Raw genomic sequence first — 15,617 nt, 5'->3', positions numbered from 1 at the left:
TGAGTTTGGAAGCTGAGACAATCCATCATTTTGACAAGTCTGTTTAATACTTTGTACGTAAGTTTTGTCTCGACAAACAAAAGATACTAATGACAAGAAATCTCCAGTAGACCACTGCGCTGGGATCGAGCCAAGCACTGAAGTAGACACAGTGTCATTCCACATGTGAATGTATTCACAGTGCGCTCTCTCTGATTCTTTGCCAGGTTTGTTTCGCAGTAGGAGGGGAAAAGCACGCCATGAGTGGAAGGATCTAGCGCCTTGGATAAGATGCTTCCTCTGAGCTCCTGTGTATCACTGGGCTGTGGCTGGGGATTCACTGGGGCTGGGCTATTGATTTGCTGAAGTGTGTGTGTGCCTGTGTGCCTGTGAGTACTTAAAAAAAAAAAAGCTGCTAATTAACCAAGCAGGAACGAGAAATGATTCCAAATGCACAATTTGAAATCTGTGATATGTTATAGTTGTTGAGGGGGTAACCAACTCCCACAGACACCTGAGAGCTTCAGGAGCCTGACTGGTGCCAGCTCCTAGTATTGGCCGTTTACATCTCTGCCCTAAAGTGGGTTATTGATAAAAGTTGTCAAGCATACAGTGCTCGAAACAGCGAAGGAAATTTACAAAAGCAAAATACCGCAGATGCCGAAAATAAGAACATAAGAACGTAAGAAATAGGAGCAGGAGTAGGCCTGAAATAAAAACAGAATATGCTGGAAATACTCAGCGGGTCAGGCAGCATCTGTGGAGAGAGAAACAGAGTTAACGTTTCAGGTCAATGACCTTTCGTCAGAACTGGAAAAGCTTAGAGATGTAACAGGTTTTAAACAAGTGCAGAGGCAGGGAAAGTGGGGAGGGGAGGAAAGAATAAAAGGGAAGGTCTGTGATAGGGTGGAAGGCAGGAGAGATTAAATGACAAAAGGGATGATTGTACAAAGCAAAAGGAGATGGTAATGGGGCAAGTAAAGAAACAAAAGATGAGTCTAGAAGAGGTGTAAATGGGAATGGCAGAATCATCAACAGCTGAAACATGTGAAAAATGCAAGCAGTGGTGATCTGAAATTGTTGAACTCAGTGCTGAGTCCAGAAGGCTGTAAAGTGTCTAATTGAAAGATGAGGTGCTGTTCCTCGAGCTTACGTTGAGCTTCATTGGAACAGTGAGAGGCTGAGGTCAGAGTGGGAGTGGAGCGGAGAATTAAAATGACAGGCGATCGGAAGCTCGGGGTCACGCTGGTGAACTGAATGGGGGTGTTTCCGAAAAGCGGTCACCCAATCTGTGTTTGGTCTATGTAAGGATATTTAACACGTTTTCAAATTCTTCATCAGCAGCTTCTGCAAGGTAAGGTTCTCTATCATAGACCCTGACTATCGGCTTAAGTATATTTGGTTGTAGGCCTCTCTGGAAAGCTGAGGAAAATCTTCACAAAGTGTATTTCTTCCCTACAATGCGCATGATGCAGAAGGTTCTAAGTGTAGGGAGGTTCCTTATCAGCGAGAGCAGGCCCTCTGCGACTTACAACTGACGTACTTTGAAATCGATATGAGTTTTTAAAAGCATCCATTTTTTGTCAACTAGAGAATAAGCTGCAAAACTGGTATAAGCACAATGATATGGGATCAGGGTAAATCCCTGAAATATAGCTGGCTTGTAAAAAAAAAGGACTGACATCTTTTTAGATTGAACTCATCTTTAATTTTGCCTAAATATACTTGAACAGTTCCATTCTGCATTTACTATTAAAGTTGATTTATATTGCATTAATTAGCAATCTTGTTGTGCAAAGCCCCTTGGGGAGGAGCAATCATAATATGATAGAATTCTTCATTAAAATGGAGAATGAAGTAGTTGACTCAGAGACTAGGGTCCTGAATTTAAATAAAGGAAACTACGATGGTATGAGGCGCGAGTTGGCTAGGATGGATTAGGTAACGTTACTTAAAGGGTTGACGGTGGATAGGCAATGGCAAACATTTAAAGATTGCATGGATGAACTACAGAATTTGTTCATCCCTGTTTGGCATAAAAATAAAACAAAAAAGGTGACTCAACCATGGCTAACAAGGGAAATTAGGGATAGCATAAGATCCAAGGAGAAGACATATAAATTGGCCAGAAAAAGCAGCAAACCTGAGGATTGGGAGCAGTTTAGGATTCAGCAAAGGAGGACAAAGGGATTAATTAAGAGGGGGGAAATAGATTATGAGAGTAAGCTTGCAGGGAACATAAAAACTGACTGTAAAAGCTTCTATAGATATGTGAAGAGAAAAAGATTGGTGAAGTCAAGCGTAGGCCCCTTGCAGTCAGAATCAGGGGAATGTATACTGGGGAACAAAGAAGTGGCAGACCAATTAAATACATACTTTGGTTCTGTCTTCACAAAGCAGGACACAAATAACCTCCCAGAGATGCCGGGAAATATAGGGTCTAATGAGGATGGAATTGAATGAAATCAGTATTTGTAGGGAAATGGTGTTAGGGAAATTGACGGGATTGAAGGCCGATAAATCCCCAGGGCCTGATAATCTACATCCAAGGGTACTTAAGGAAGTGGCCATAGAAATAGTAGATGCATTGCTGGTCATCTTCCAAAATTCTATAGACTTTGGAACAGTTCCCATGGATTGGAGGGTAGCTAATGTAACCCCACTATTTAAGAAGGGTGGTAGAGAGAAAACAGGGAATTATAGACCGGTAAGTCTGACATCGGTAGTGGGGAAAATGCTAGAGTCCATTATAAAAGATGTAATAGCAGCGCACTTGGAAAGCAGTGACAGGATCGGACAAAGTCAACATGGATTTACAAAAGGTAAATAATGCTTAACTAATCTACTGGAATTTTTTGAGGATGTAACTGGTAGAATAGATAAGGGAGAAGCAGTGGATGTGGTGTATTTGGACTTTCAGAAGGCTTTCGATAAGGTCCCGCATAAGAGATTAGCGTGCAAACTTAAGCACACGGGATTGGGGGTAAGGTACTGTCTTGGATAGAGAACTGGTTGGCAGATAGGAAGCAAAGAGTTGGAATAAACGGGTCTTTTTCCGAGTGGCAGGCAGTGACTTGTGGGGTACCGCAGGGATCGGTGCTAGGACCCCAGCTATTCACAATATATATTAATGATCTAGATGAGGGAACTAGATGTAATATCTCCAAGTTTGCAGATGACACAAAGCTGGGTGGGCATGTGTGCTGTGAGGAGGATGCAGAGAAACTCCAGTATGATTTGGACAGGTTGGGTGATTGAGCAGATGCATGGCAAATGCAGTATAATGTGGATAAATGCGAGGTTATCCACTTTGCTGGCAAAAACAGGAAGACAGATTATTATCTGAATGGCAATAGATTGGGAAAAGGGGAAGTGCAACGAGACCTGGGTGTCCTTGTGCACCAGTTGCTGAAGGTAAGCATGCAGGTGCAGCAGGTGGTTAAGAAGGCAAATGGTATGTTGGCCTTCATAGCGAGAAGATTCGAGTACAGGAGCAGGGATGTCTTGCTGCAGTTGTACTGGGCCTTGATGAGACCGCACCTTGAGTATTGTGTACAGTTTTGGTCGCCTTATCTGAGGAAGGATGTTCTTGCCATGAAGGGAGTGCAGCGAAGATTCACCAGACTGATACCTGGGATGGCAGGAATGACGTATGAGGAGAGATTGGGTCGGTTGGGCTTGTACTCGCTGGAGTTTAGATGAATGAGAGGGGATCTCATCGAAACTTATAAAATTCTAACAGGACTAGACAGACTAGATGCAGGAAGGCTGTTCCCGATGGTGGGGAAGTCCAGAACCAGGGGTCACAGTCTAAAGATAAGGGGTAAGCCATTTAGGACTGAGATGAGGAGCAATTTCTTCACCCATAGAGTGGTGAACCTGTGGAATTCTCTACCACACAAGGCAGTTGAGGCCAATTCATTAAATATATTCAAGAAGGAGTTAGATATATTTGTTAAGGCCAAAGGGATCAAGGGATATGGGGAGAAAGCAGGGACCGGGTACTGAATTTGGATGATCAGCCATGATCTCATTAAATGGCGGAACAGGCTCGAGGGGCCGAATGGCCTACTCCTGCTCCTATCTTCTATGTTTCTATGTATGTTCTTTATTGGACCACATGCATTTCAACAGGGACTTTGTTCAAATGATATGATCGCTGAATCATTCACAAGTACCCAATAGTTAAAGTAGTGAGGGGAGAGGGAATGGGGTGAGGGGAGAGGGAATGGGGTGAGGGGAGAAGGAATGGGGTGAGGGGAGAAGGAATGGGGTGGGCAGAGGGAATGGGGTGATGGGAGAGGGAATGGGGTGAGGGGAGAGGGATTGGGGTGAGGGGAGAGGGACTGGGGTGAGGGGAGAGGGAATGGGGTGGGCAGAGGGAACGGGGTGATGGGAGAGGGAATGGGGTGAGGGGAGAGGGATTGGGGTGAGGGGAGAGGGACTGGGGTGAGGGGAGAGGGACTGGGGTGAGGGGAGAAGGAATGGAATCCTCCAACGAGCATACCTGATCTGATCATATCGTACAGTTGCTCCGGCAGTACAGCATCGGAGTCCCAATTACCAGGATATGACCTTAAACCCTTCCCGTGTCTGCCAATTGAACGTAGCTGCTCTAGCTGGATGATGTGCACCTGTGAGTACTGTGTATTAGTGGAGCAATTGATATCAGGGCAGAAGGAAAAAATCGGCAGGACCAGTTCCCACTCACAGACATGGACCACACAGGAATGTGTCGGAGTGCACATGCTCTCCTGGCCAGTGTCCCATCTTGCACCCTCTGTAAACTTGAGCTTATCCAAAATTCTGCTTTCCTTATCCTAACTCGTACCAAATCCCATTCATTCATCACCCCTGTGCTCGCTGACCTACATTGGCTCCCGGTCCGGCAATGCCTCAAAATTAAAATTCTCACCCTTGTGTTCAAATCCCTCCATGATCTCGCCCCTCCCTATCTTTGCAATCGCCTCCAGCCCCACAACCCCTCGAGATATCTGCAGTCCTCCAATTCTGCCCTCCTGAGCATCCCCGGTTTCCTTCTCCCCACCATTGGTGGCCGTGCCTTCAGCTGCCTGGGCCCTAAGCTCCGGAATTCCCTCACTAAACCTCTTCGCCTCTCTACCTCCCTCTCTTCCTTTAGGATGTTTCCTAAAACCTACCTCTTTGACCAAGCTTTTGGTCACCCTTTTGGCTGTCCCAGAGATTGTTATCCGCTCAGGCTATACTAGGTCTCACAGGCTTGCCACGGCCAATCTCTGCTCCCCTCCAGACAGACGCTGGGGATCCTGCCTGCAAAATCGTCCCGGTTCAAGGATGCATCATAAGAACATAAGAATTAAGAGCAGGAGTCGGCCATACGGCCCCTCGAGCCTGCACCGCCATTCAATAAGATCATGGCTGATCTTCTACCTCATCTCCACTTTCCTGCACTATCCCCAAATCCCTTGATTCCCTTAATATTCAAAAATCTATCAATCTCTGTCTTGAGTTAGATATATTTCTTAAGGCTAAAGGGATCAAGGGATATGGGGAGAAAGCAGGGACAGGGTACTGAATTTGGATGATCAGCCATGATCTCATTAAATGGCAGAGCAGGCTCGAGGGGCTGAATGGCCTACTCCTGCTCCTATCTTCTATGTTTCTATGAATATACTCAACGACTGAGCCTCCACAGCCCTCTGGGGTAGAGAATTCCAAAGATTCACCACCCTCTGAGTGATGAAATTTCTCCTCATCTCAGTCCTAAATGGCCGATCCCTTATTCTGAGTCTGTGACCCCTGGTTCTAGACTCCCCAGCCAGGGGAAACATCCTCCCTGCATCTACCCTGTCAAGCCCTGTAAGAAGTTTGTATTGTGGCGGTCAGAATCCAAAGGTGTGTCAGGATTCTGTAAAAACATGAAGTTCTAGCCATCGTGTTGGGGTTCAGCAAGCTGATAATTGACAGTGTTAAAGAATGTCACCTTTTTCCACTTTCCCATCGTCAAGCTTTCTTGAGTGGCCTCAACAATTTACTTCAACCTAGAGGGCCAAGCATGTGGAAAGAGATGGCTGTGGAAACTCAGATTTAGAATTTTTAAAAATTCATTCACAGGATGTGGGCGTCGCCAGCAATGCCAGCATTTATTGCCCATCCCTAATTACCCTCGAGAAGGTGGTGGTGAGCCGCCTTCTTGAACCGCTGCAGTCCGTGGCACAGTATAGATTGCAGAGTCACTTCTGAACAACTCACTGAAGCTTTGCAAAAGGTGGATTTTTTTTTTATTCGTTCCTGGGATGTGGGCGTCGCCAGCAATGCCAGCATTTATTGCCCATCCCTAGTTGCCCTTGAGAAGGTGGTGGTGAGCCGCCTTCTTGAACCGCTGCAGTCCGTGTGGTGAAGGTAATCCCACAGTGCTGTTAGGGAGGGAGTTCCAGGATTTTGACCCAGCGACGATGAAGGATTGGCGATATACTTCTAAGTCAAGATGGTGTGTGACTTGGAGGGGAACTTGGAGGTGGTGGTGTTCTCATATGCCTGCTGCCCTTGTCCTTCTAAGTGGAAGAGGTCGCGGGTTTGGGAGGTGCTGCTGAAGAAGCCTTGGCAAGTTGCTGCAGTGCCTCTTGTAGATGGTCCACACTGCAGCCACGGTACACCGGTGGTGGAGGGAGTGAATGTTTAAGGTGGTGGATGGCGTACCAATCAAGCCGGCTGCTTTGTCCTTCTTGAGTGAGGGCGAGGAGCACATAAACAATGCCAAAAAAATTCCCGGATGGGGGTACAAGCCCTCTGAACCTCCAGCCTCCTAGTATTCGTGTTTGTGACTGTGATTCCACCACAGTCGTACTCGTGTCACCATTAGGACTTTTATAAGCAGTCCATTTACTGGTTAACCAATCTGCAGGGTCACAGTCAGGTAAGTTTCTGGTGTTTTTGTTCTCCAATCTGTGGCTGTAAGTATTGTCAGATTCAACATCCTTTTAAGTTGCTGCTGTTGCTTCGTCCACTATCAAACTATCTGTGCACAGCAGCGGGATTGGTCCTGACTACATCTACCGGAGACAGACATGGACAGAGGTTGTTTTACTCAGTGACACCGAACAAATGATCAATTACAAATCTTCGCTCCCCATGGAAGCTTTAATTTCTGTTCTCTGCACTTCATTGCACTTGGGGTGTTGGGGGAGAGCGAGCGAGCGAGCGAATGAGTGAGTGAGTGAGTGAGAAAGAGAGAGCTAAATTATGTGGTTGTTTATGTGAACTTGTGTCTGCTGGGAACAAGACTGAGAATGCCCAAAACAATTTTTATTTGTATTCCCTAACAGCCACCAGAGAGTAAAGACTGCGATTCATTTAGGCTCATCTAAATTCAGAAACTCAGCCAGTCCGAATCCCAGAGGGAGAGAAGTTTGCATGAAGTCGGAGTCTGAATGTGGTAAGCCTCACATTTAACAGCAACTTTTGTTCCCTAATAACTGATTTTCTTGTATTCAGAAATCTGAGCTGAGAATAGACTTTCTTTCCTCATTTGAATTGTCAGGCTTGTGCTGAGATGAATCCAGAATTTCAACTGTTGAGCCCTAATTTAGTGCAGAACCCGCGGAACGCCTCCCCTCACCGTCTCTGTGGCGGTGTAGGTCAAACTCCAGCTCTGACTCCGTAGGGCCGATTTTTAACCCGGGGTGGGATTCGGGGTCCGAACCGTTCGATGAATCGCCCGGCCTCCCGGAGTTCAAAGCCCGGGAGATTTTAACTCCTGGTCTCTGACTCAACATCACTAAAACAGATTCTTCTTCTTCATAGGCAGTCCCTCGGAACCGAGGATGACTTGCTTCCACATTAAAAATGAGTTCTCAGGTGACTGATGAGTCCAATGCGGGACCTACAGTCTCTGTCACAGGTGGGGCAGACGGTGGTTGAAGGGGCGGGTGGGTGGGGTGCTTGGGTTGACGTGCGCTCCTTGCGCTGTTTGCGCTTGGCTTCTGCTTGCTTCCGGAGAAGAGACTCAAGGTGTTCGGTGCCTTCCCAGATGCTTCTCCTCCGCTTTGTGCGGTCTTGGGCCAGGGATTCCCAAGTGTCAGTAAGGATGTTGCACTTTTTCAAGGAGGCTTTGACTGTGTCCTTGAAGCCTTTCCTCTGCCCACCTGGGGCTCTCTTGCCGTGTCGGAGCTCCGAGCAGGGCGCTTGTTTTGGGAGTCTCGTATCAGGCATGCGCACGATGTGACCCGTCCATCGGAGCTGATCGCGCATGGTCAAAGCTTCGGTGCTGGGGATGTTGGCCTGAACAAGAACACTGACGTTGGTGCGCCTATCCTGCCAATGGATTTGCAGGATCTTGCGGAGGCAGCGTTGGTGGTACCTCTCCAGTGCTTTGAGGTGCCTGCTGTACATGGTCCTGCATACAGGAGGGCGGGTATCACTGTAGTGATACTAAAACAGATTATCTGGTCATTATCACATTGCTGTTTGTGGGAGCTTGCTGTGCGTAAATCAGTTGCTGCGTTTCCTACATTACAACAGTGACTACACTCCAAAAAGTATTTCATTGGCTGTCAAGCGCTTTGGGGCATCCTGAGGTCATGAAAGGTGCTATAGAAATGCAAGATCTTATTCTTTCCGCCCAAAGCTGGCGGGAATGATGTCACTGCCAGCCCACCATCTGTCTGGCAGGCACCGTGAGAAATTAAGACTAACCATTGTGAATGTTGTTAAGTCTGTGAATTATTTAGTTAATTAAAACAGACTAATGAGTAACAATAAAAACAGGTCTTTACTGGTTGGAGGTAGGGACTATACTGAATACAAGATTACTGCACAGTGCTTATATACCGGTGTGTTCACCCCCGGTATTACGTCTACAGCAGCCTGAGAAAGTAGTACATCTCTTAAGGTGGAACAGGCTTAAGCTCTCTTAAGGTGGAACAGGTTACATACACAACACTCCTCCCTTCTTAGCTTTATAGTCATCCCCCCCATTTAACATAACGTAATAACATATATACATATATAACTTCATGTTTAACGTAACATATCACAGATTCAGTCTCTGCGGAAAACAGTTCACAGATTCAATCTCTGTGGTGTAGTCGGTTCACGTTACTCATTCAATAGTCCTTTCATGGATCTAACAGCTTGAACTTCCGAACTGATTTGGCTCCGTTCGGAGGGACCACGTGTGTGATCTGGTAGAGGTGATAATGGTTCAGATGGGTCATCTTCTGTTTTTACTTTTCCTTTTCTGCTTCTTGGAGACTCTCTGGGCTCCATTGTCAGCTGCCACAGCTGCCAGCTGCATGCGCAGTTCCTCCTTCTCTTCCTCCTTTTTTTGTAGTAGAGCCACCTTCTCCCGATGTTCCGTAGACTTTCGGTGCTCCTCCATGATTTCTGTATGGTGGGAGTCGAAGTTACAAGTTGGGCAGGACAGGACATAGTAATATTCGGAGTCGTCCGACAGGTCAGTGAGAGGGTCGTCTATTTCCTCCATACCCAGCTGGACGTTAGCCAGCTCTTGTTCCAAATCCAGACATCTTTCCTGAAGAGACTTCTTCATGTGTACCTCTGCATCCAGCTTTTTCTGGGCTTTCAGCAAGTCGTTTACTAGTGACCTCATTTGTGATTTTAATACTTCAACTTCCTTTGGAGATTGATTGATCGGACTATGCAATCCCTCTACCGGAGCAGCTGTTTCAGCAGTCTGTTGTTCTACATTGACGTGAGTCAGCGTACTTTTGGCATCCAATGGCTGCTCTGTTGCAGTCGTTTCAGTCTGTGTCGTCACATCAGCCATCTCAATGACTTTTGAGAGCTCCGAACCCTTTTCCTTTGAAGATCGCAGCTCGTGTTCAAGTTTTTCCCATTTCAGAGTCTTGTCCCTCAGCATATGAAGGAGTTGCCTGACCGTTAACTCTTCTGACACCAGATTATGGCACGCACCTTCAGAACCTGAATCAGCTTTGATTCGTTCGGCCTCCTCGTGCAGATGGTTGGTGTGCTCCTGCTCCATTTTCTCCATCAGTTGCTTCTGTTGACTTTCCAGATTCTCCCACTCTGTAACAAAGAACTTTTTTATTTCATTCATCTCTTGCTCAAAACGGCGAATCATTTGTTCTAATTGCTGTTGTAGTTTGAAATGGAGTTGAGTTCGAGCCCAGTGTCCCTCAAAAATGTGCACATCAGTAGACTTGACAGACTCAGAATTCTCTGTTAAACTATGTTGTTGTTGCTCAGTGGAATTCTGTGCTGAAACTTTGTCTTTTGCACATGGGTTGGTCTTACCATCATCAGTTCTAGAGTCTGGGCTGATTATCTGCACCGAGTTCTCACTCTTTATGGCTTTTAGCGAATGCCAGTCCATATTTATGTTTCTAAACCACTCCCGGCCTAGTAGTGGTGGACCTCCCTCCGGTAGCACATATAAGTCCATTATTTGACTTCCTTCGCCCTTGTTGGCCACTGCAACCTTTATTGTCCCGATGGGGTACACTCTCTGCCCCGTGTAGGTTGTCAATATAATCTCCGTATCCTGTAGGGGAATATGTTGGAATAACCTTCTGTAATCTTTCTTATTCATGACCGACAATGCCGATCCAGTGTCCAATTCCATTTTTACTTGGACTCCTTCTATCTGAAGAGTAACCCAAATTGTCTGGAGGTCTGCACCCTTACCAACGTTGAGTACCCTTAAGCTAGCCAGTTCAATACTGCTTGCGTCTGAATCGGACTCCTGTTCGGCCACCTTGTGTACCTTTGTGTATTTCCCTTGCGGTGACTTCTTGTTGCTGGTCTTCTTCGCTGACCTGCATACTCTAGCTATATGTCCAAGCCTACCACAAGTTCTACATTCTTGGTTTTTAAACCAACACTGGTTCTGATCATGCGTTGTCTTTCCACAACGATAACATTTGCCAGAACTCACACCCAATTTGTGTGCACTGAACTCCGGTGACTGTAGCTGCATTACTGCCGTGCCTCTTGCTGCGGCTTCGTGTGCTGCTGCCATAGTGACCGCCTTCTCAAGCGTCAGCTCATTCTCCTCGAGCAGTCGCTTTTGTGTATCCTGTTTAAATAAACCACACACAAATTTGTCTCGAAGTGCCTCTGTCAGTCCCGTTCCAAACTGGCAATATTTCGCTAATTTACGCAATTCCAGCAAATATTCAGCATTGCTTTCATGCTGTAGCTGCCTTCTGTCGTAAAATTTAAATCGTTCCGCTAGCATCAGCGGCGTGGGGTTTAGATGATCTTTCAGGACAGTAACAATCTCATCGAACGTCTTATCCGTCGGTTCATCTGGTGATAACAGGTGTTTCAATTGCCCGTATGTCTTCGCACCCATTAAATTTAATAATGTTAGAGCTTTATCTTGGTCACGAATTTTATTGGCCTTACAATAATTTTTTACTCTTTCAACATATATGGCCCAATCTTCAAGGTCACTATCAAAGGTGCTAATATTCCCGTGTTTAGGCATTGTAGATTTGCAATTTGTCAGATTTTATTTTCTTTACTTGTTATCAAAGATGGCGGCTTCCCGCTCTTGCCGTCGTCCTCCGCCCACAAAATGGCGGTTTTCCCGCGCTTGGCGGTCTTCACCCGTCCCCCGACGCCGTCTCCCTTCAGCCCCCGAGTGCGGCCCTTATCAGCGGATGCGATCGATGGCCCGGCTGCGCCTCGCACTTGAAAGCGGCCCGGCCCTTATCTGCCGATCGCTATCGCCCTATACCTCTCTCTTCCCCAGTCCTGTCTTCTACTCCGGTTCACAAGCTGATGGAGGCTTCAGGGTCCTAATGCCTGTCGCTTCCAGTGGGGTGGTGAGTGGTGAGGTTTGAAACCTCTCTTCAACCGCCGTGGAATAACTGCCGCAGGGTAAGAACCTGACTCGTCGCCAGTGTTAAGTCTGTGAATTATTTAGTTAATTAAAACAGACTAATGAGTAACAATAAAAACAGGTCTTTACTGGTTGGAGGTAGGGACTATACTGAATACAAGATTACTGCACAGTGCTTATATACCGGTGTGTTCACCCCCGGTATTACGTCTACAGCAGCCTGAGAAAGTAGTACATCTCTTAAGGTGGAACAGGCTTAAGCTCTCTTAAGGTGGAACAGGTTACATACACAACAAATGTGTCCTAGGATTGCTGTCATTGCAGCTATTTATTTGGACCGCAACTGGAATATTTAATCCAGTATTGGGCAGCTTACCTCTGGAAGGAAATCAGGGCCATGGAGAAGGTATGGTCGAGATTTACTGAGAGGATACCTGGGATGAGAGGCTTTGTTTATGAGGAGCGACTAGAGAAACTGGGACTCTTTTCACTGGAAAAGAGAGGGATAAGAGGAGAACTTCTAGAGGTGTTTAAAATGAATGAGGGGTTTCAATCATTTGAATTGGAAAGAAACTGTTTCTACTGGTTGGTGAGGTGATAACTTGTCAGCATAAATTGAAGATTATCACAATGAGAACACAGGGCGATGTTAGAATTGTTTTTACAGAGAGGGTCGTGAAAACAGGGCATGCTCTAACAGAAACAATAGTGGAAGCAGAACCCATAATAGGAGCATCGGAACAGGAGGAGGCTGTTCAGCCCCTCGCACCTGTTCCGCCATTCAATGAGATCATGGCTGATCTGAACCTGAACTCCATCCACCTGCCTTGGCTCCATATCCTTTTATACCCATATCCAGCACAATAGCTTTTAGAAAGGAAGTGGATAAACATTGAAGGGAGTATCGAGATAGATCTTCCAAACAGTCAGTGTAAGTGGAAAGAGCCAATTTCGCCTCCTGTGCTAACTTCCCCCTGATTGAGGGCCAGTGTGAATAGAGAAAATCAGTAGCAAATCTTGATCTTGCAGCAGAGTTGCCATAGGAACTGGCTGCATTGTAAACTCTATAGGAGAGGAGCAGTATTAGATGAAGACCATTGAGCTGTTTGATAAAACGTTATTAAAAGGAAAGCGATTAGTCCTTGTGATAACCATTAATATTAAATCTTTCATTTCAACCTCAGGGCATAAACTCTTATAACTCACAATAAATATTTTATGAAGTTAAGTGTAAGGACTGCACTTGCTTCATTGTGGAGACAGGGTGCAATTTTTTGTGAACAAAAAGGCAACTACTGGAGAGGCTCATTGTGTAGATGTAGCTATAACCTGGACTATATAAAATATTGTGTGAATTCACATTGAGTTGAGGGATATCAATGGTGGAGAGAATCAAAGGCTTTCCATTTTGGCATCGAGTGACAACATTAAATGCTTCCAAGTCAGGTGTAGCTCAGTCAATCTTCCTCTACTCTACAATCTGCCTCGGCCCCCAATCTCAAAAAAGGAGACGTATTGCAGCCGTTATTTGTACCCATTTCCCACACATCCTGTGGCCTCTCTGAGTCAGGTTGCCAATCCGGAGCTAATTAGTGTTAAATTGGGGCATGTTCTAGTTGGTGGTACAGATGGCAGATGTCATGTGGAGGAAGCGACTATCAAAACAGACGCAAGTTTTGGATTTGCAATCACGTAACACTTATTTTCGCAACTGGCTTGGATGGTGGTGATTTTATTTTACATTCAGACCTGTAACCAGAATTCTGCACATTAACACTGGCAAATAAAAAGGATCTTTTTTCAAAGCTCTGTCAAAACTGTAATTATCGTATTCAAAGATTTTCATGGCAAATGGTTGATTTTTTTATTCAAAGCTGCTATTACTCTATTTACATATCAAGCTCAGCCCACTTACTCCAATACTACAAAATAAAATGGAAAATTCCGGATATTCATGGCCGTCAGTTTATGAAAGAGATTAAGGGGGAAAAATTCAGTTGGTTCGCGCCTCCAGTTAGCGCCTGCAGATGGCGGTAATGGGGTGCTGATGCTGTAGCGCCGGGCGAGATGAATCCAGCGCTGCACAGCAAATCCAGCCCCCCCCCCCCCATTGCGCTGCCGGTACAAGGTACTGCCAGGGACTTCAACGCCAGGCAGATCGTGACATCAGTGAGCGTGCAACATTCACCGGGCACCAGATCTTCAAAATTCATTGTCACCACTTACCTTTGCACCTCGACCAGACAGCGACAGGGAGAGCTGGCGTGCAGCTGCAGGAAGCTGGCTCCAGTGACGTTATTTAAAGGCATCAGCATTAATCACTCACAGCTGTCAGGGCAGGTTAGTTTCAGTGGCTTTGTGTCAGTTTCAGCCAGTGGAACAGTTTGTATGAGTAATTTCAAGCTTCTTTTTTATCAGCAGTGTTCTGGCAAGTGCAAAGTGGCTACATTTATTGTTCAAAGATTCAAACTGCTACACTTGGCAACATTAATGGAGGCTGTTCTGGTCACCTCACCTGCCAGGAGCTATGGCAGAGGGAGTGTAGGCAGCCAGAAATATGGAAGCATGTGCACAGAGGGATGAGGAGAGACATCAGAGCTCTCACCAGGAGGTCTTACCCTCCGAGGGTATTCCGACAGCACTTCTCCTACCTTCAATTAAGTGAGGAGCAGTGTATTAGATAGCTCTGCATCACCAACTCTGCCACCTCCTCCAAACAGACCTCTAGCCTCACACCAGGATGACTTAAACCCCAGATCCTTTTTGCTCACCACATGCCCATCATACCATTCCTGTGTCATGCCGTATCACAGCGTCCTCCTGGGTGCATTTGTTGAAGCATTCAGTCACCCTGACCACCCGACTGAGATGGATCTGCCATGGGCACACCTGCTTCAGTCCTCCGGCTCCTTCTCCTTGTTGTGCTTCTCCTTGCTGAGGCAGCTGTACAGCCAGCATTGCTGAGAATGAGGTGCTGCAGCATCAATGAACCTCCCCTTTATATACTGTGAAAGGCCTGTGGCAATGATGAGTTGAGATTAGACTGCACCCGCTATTGGTCCACCCTTTGAGTGTAACGCCAATGAGCTTGGGCTTCAAGACCTGAATTAGGACTCCAATCATTTCTTTGAGCAGTGAGCATGAATTTTGCGTGCAGTCTAAAGCATTAGCGCCTGCCGCTAATTCTCCAACTTTTCTAAAGGTACCGCCCATTCCTGGGCTATAATGAATTTTTAGCCCTAAGTCTATGTTTCAGCTGTGACGCTACCTAAAATATAACTTTTTTCTCTGTTGTACTGGGCGACTTAATGCACATTTCCAATGTACTCTGAAATAAAAACAGAAAATACTGGAAACACTCAGCAGGTCAGGCAGCATCCGTGTTGAGAAAAACAGAGTTAGCATTTCAGCTCGATGACCTTTTGTCAGAATACACCCCAATTTAACACTAATTAGCACCAGATTGGCAATCTCATTCAGAGAGGATGCAGAGAGGTTCTGATGAAAGGTCATCGACCTGAAATGTTGGCCAGAATTTTGCCGGTCCTCAGAGTGCGGGATTGGAGGCGGGACCACTGTCAAAATCGCAAAGATTGACAGCGGGCAGGAAACCCACTGTCAACCCGCCTCCAATCAATCTTCCCAAGAGTCAGGTCCCCAATTCGCACATGGACCCGACACCTAGCAGCGGGAAGAGGATTATAGCCACTTACCTGGCTGTTAACAGGTACTTGATACTTGTTAACAGGCTCGTTTTCTAATTTTGCCGCTTCTGCCTCGGGTTCCCCGATATCCGGACACCACGCCAGGCTAAGTGTGGCGTGTTGTGAGT

This window comes from Somniosus microcephalus, chromosome 20, assembly GCF_052327205.1.
Source record: "Somniosus microcephalus isolate GS21.2 chromosome 20, FLI_Smic_1.0, whole genome shotgun sequence".
NCBI lineage: Eukaryota > Metazoa > Chordata > Chondrichthyes > Squaliformes > Somniosidae > Somniosus > Somniosus microcephalus.
Note: the sequence above shows the minus strand (reverse complement) of the source record.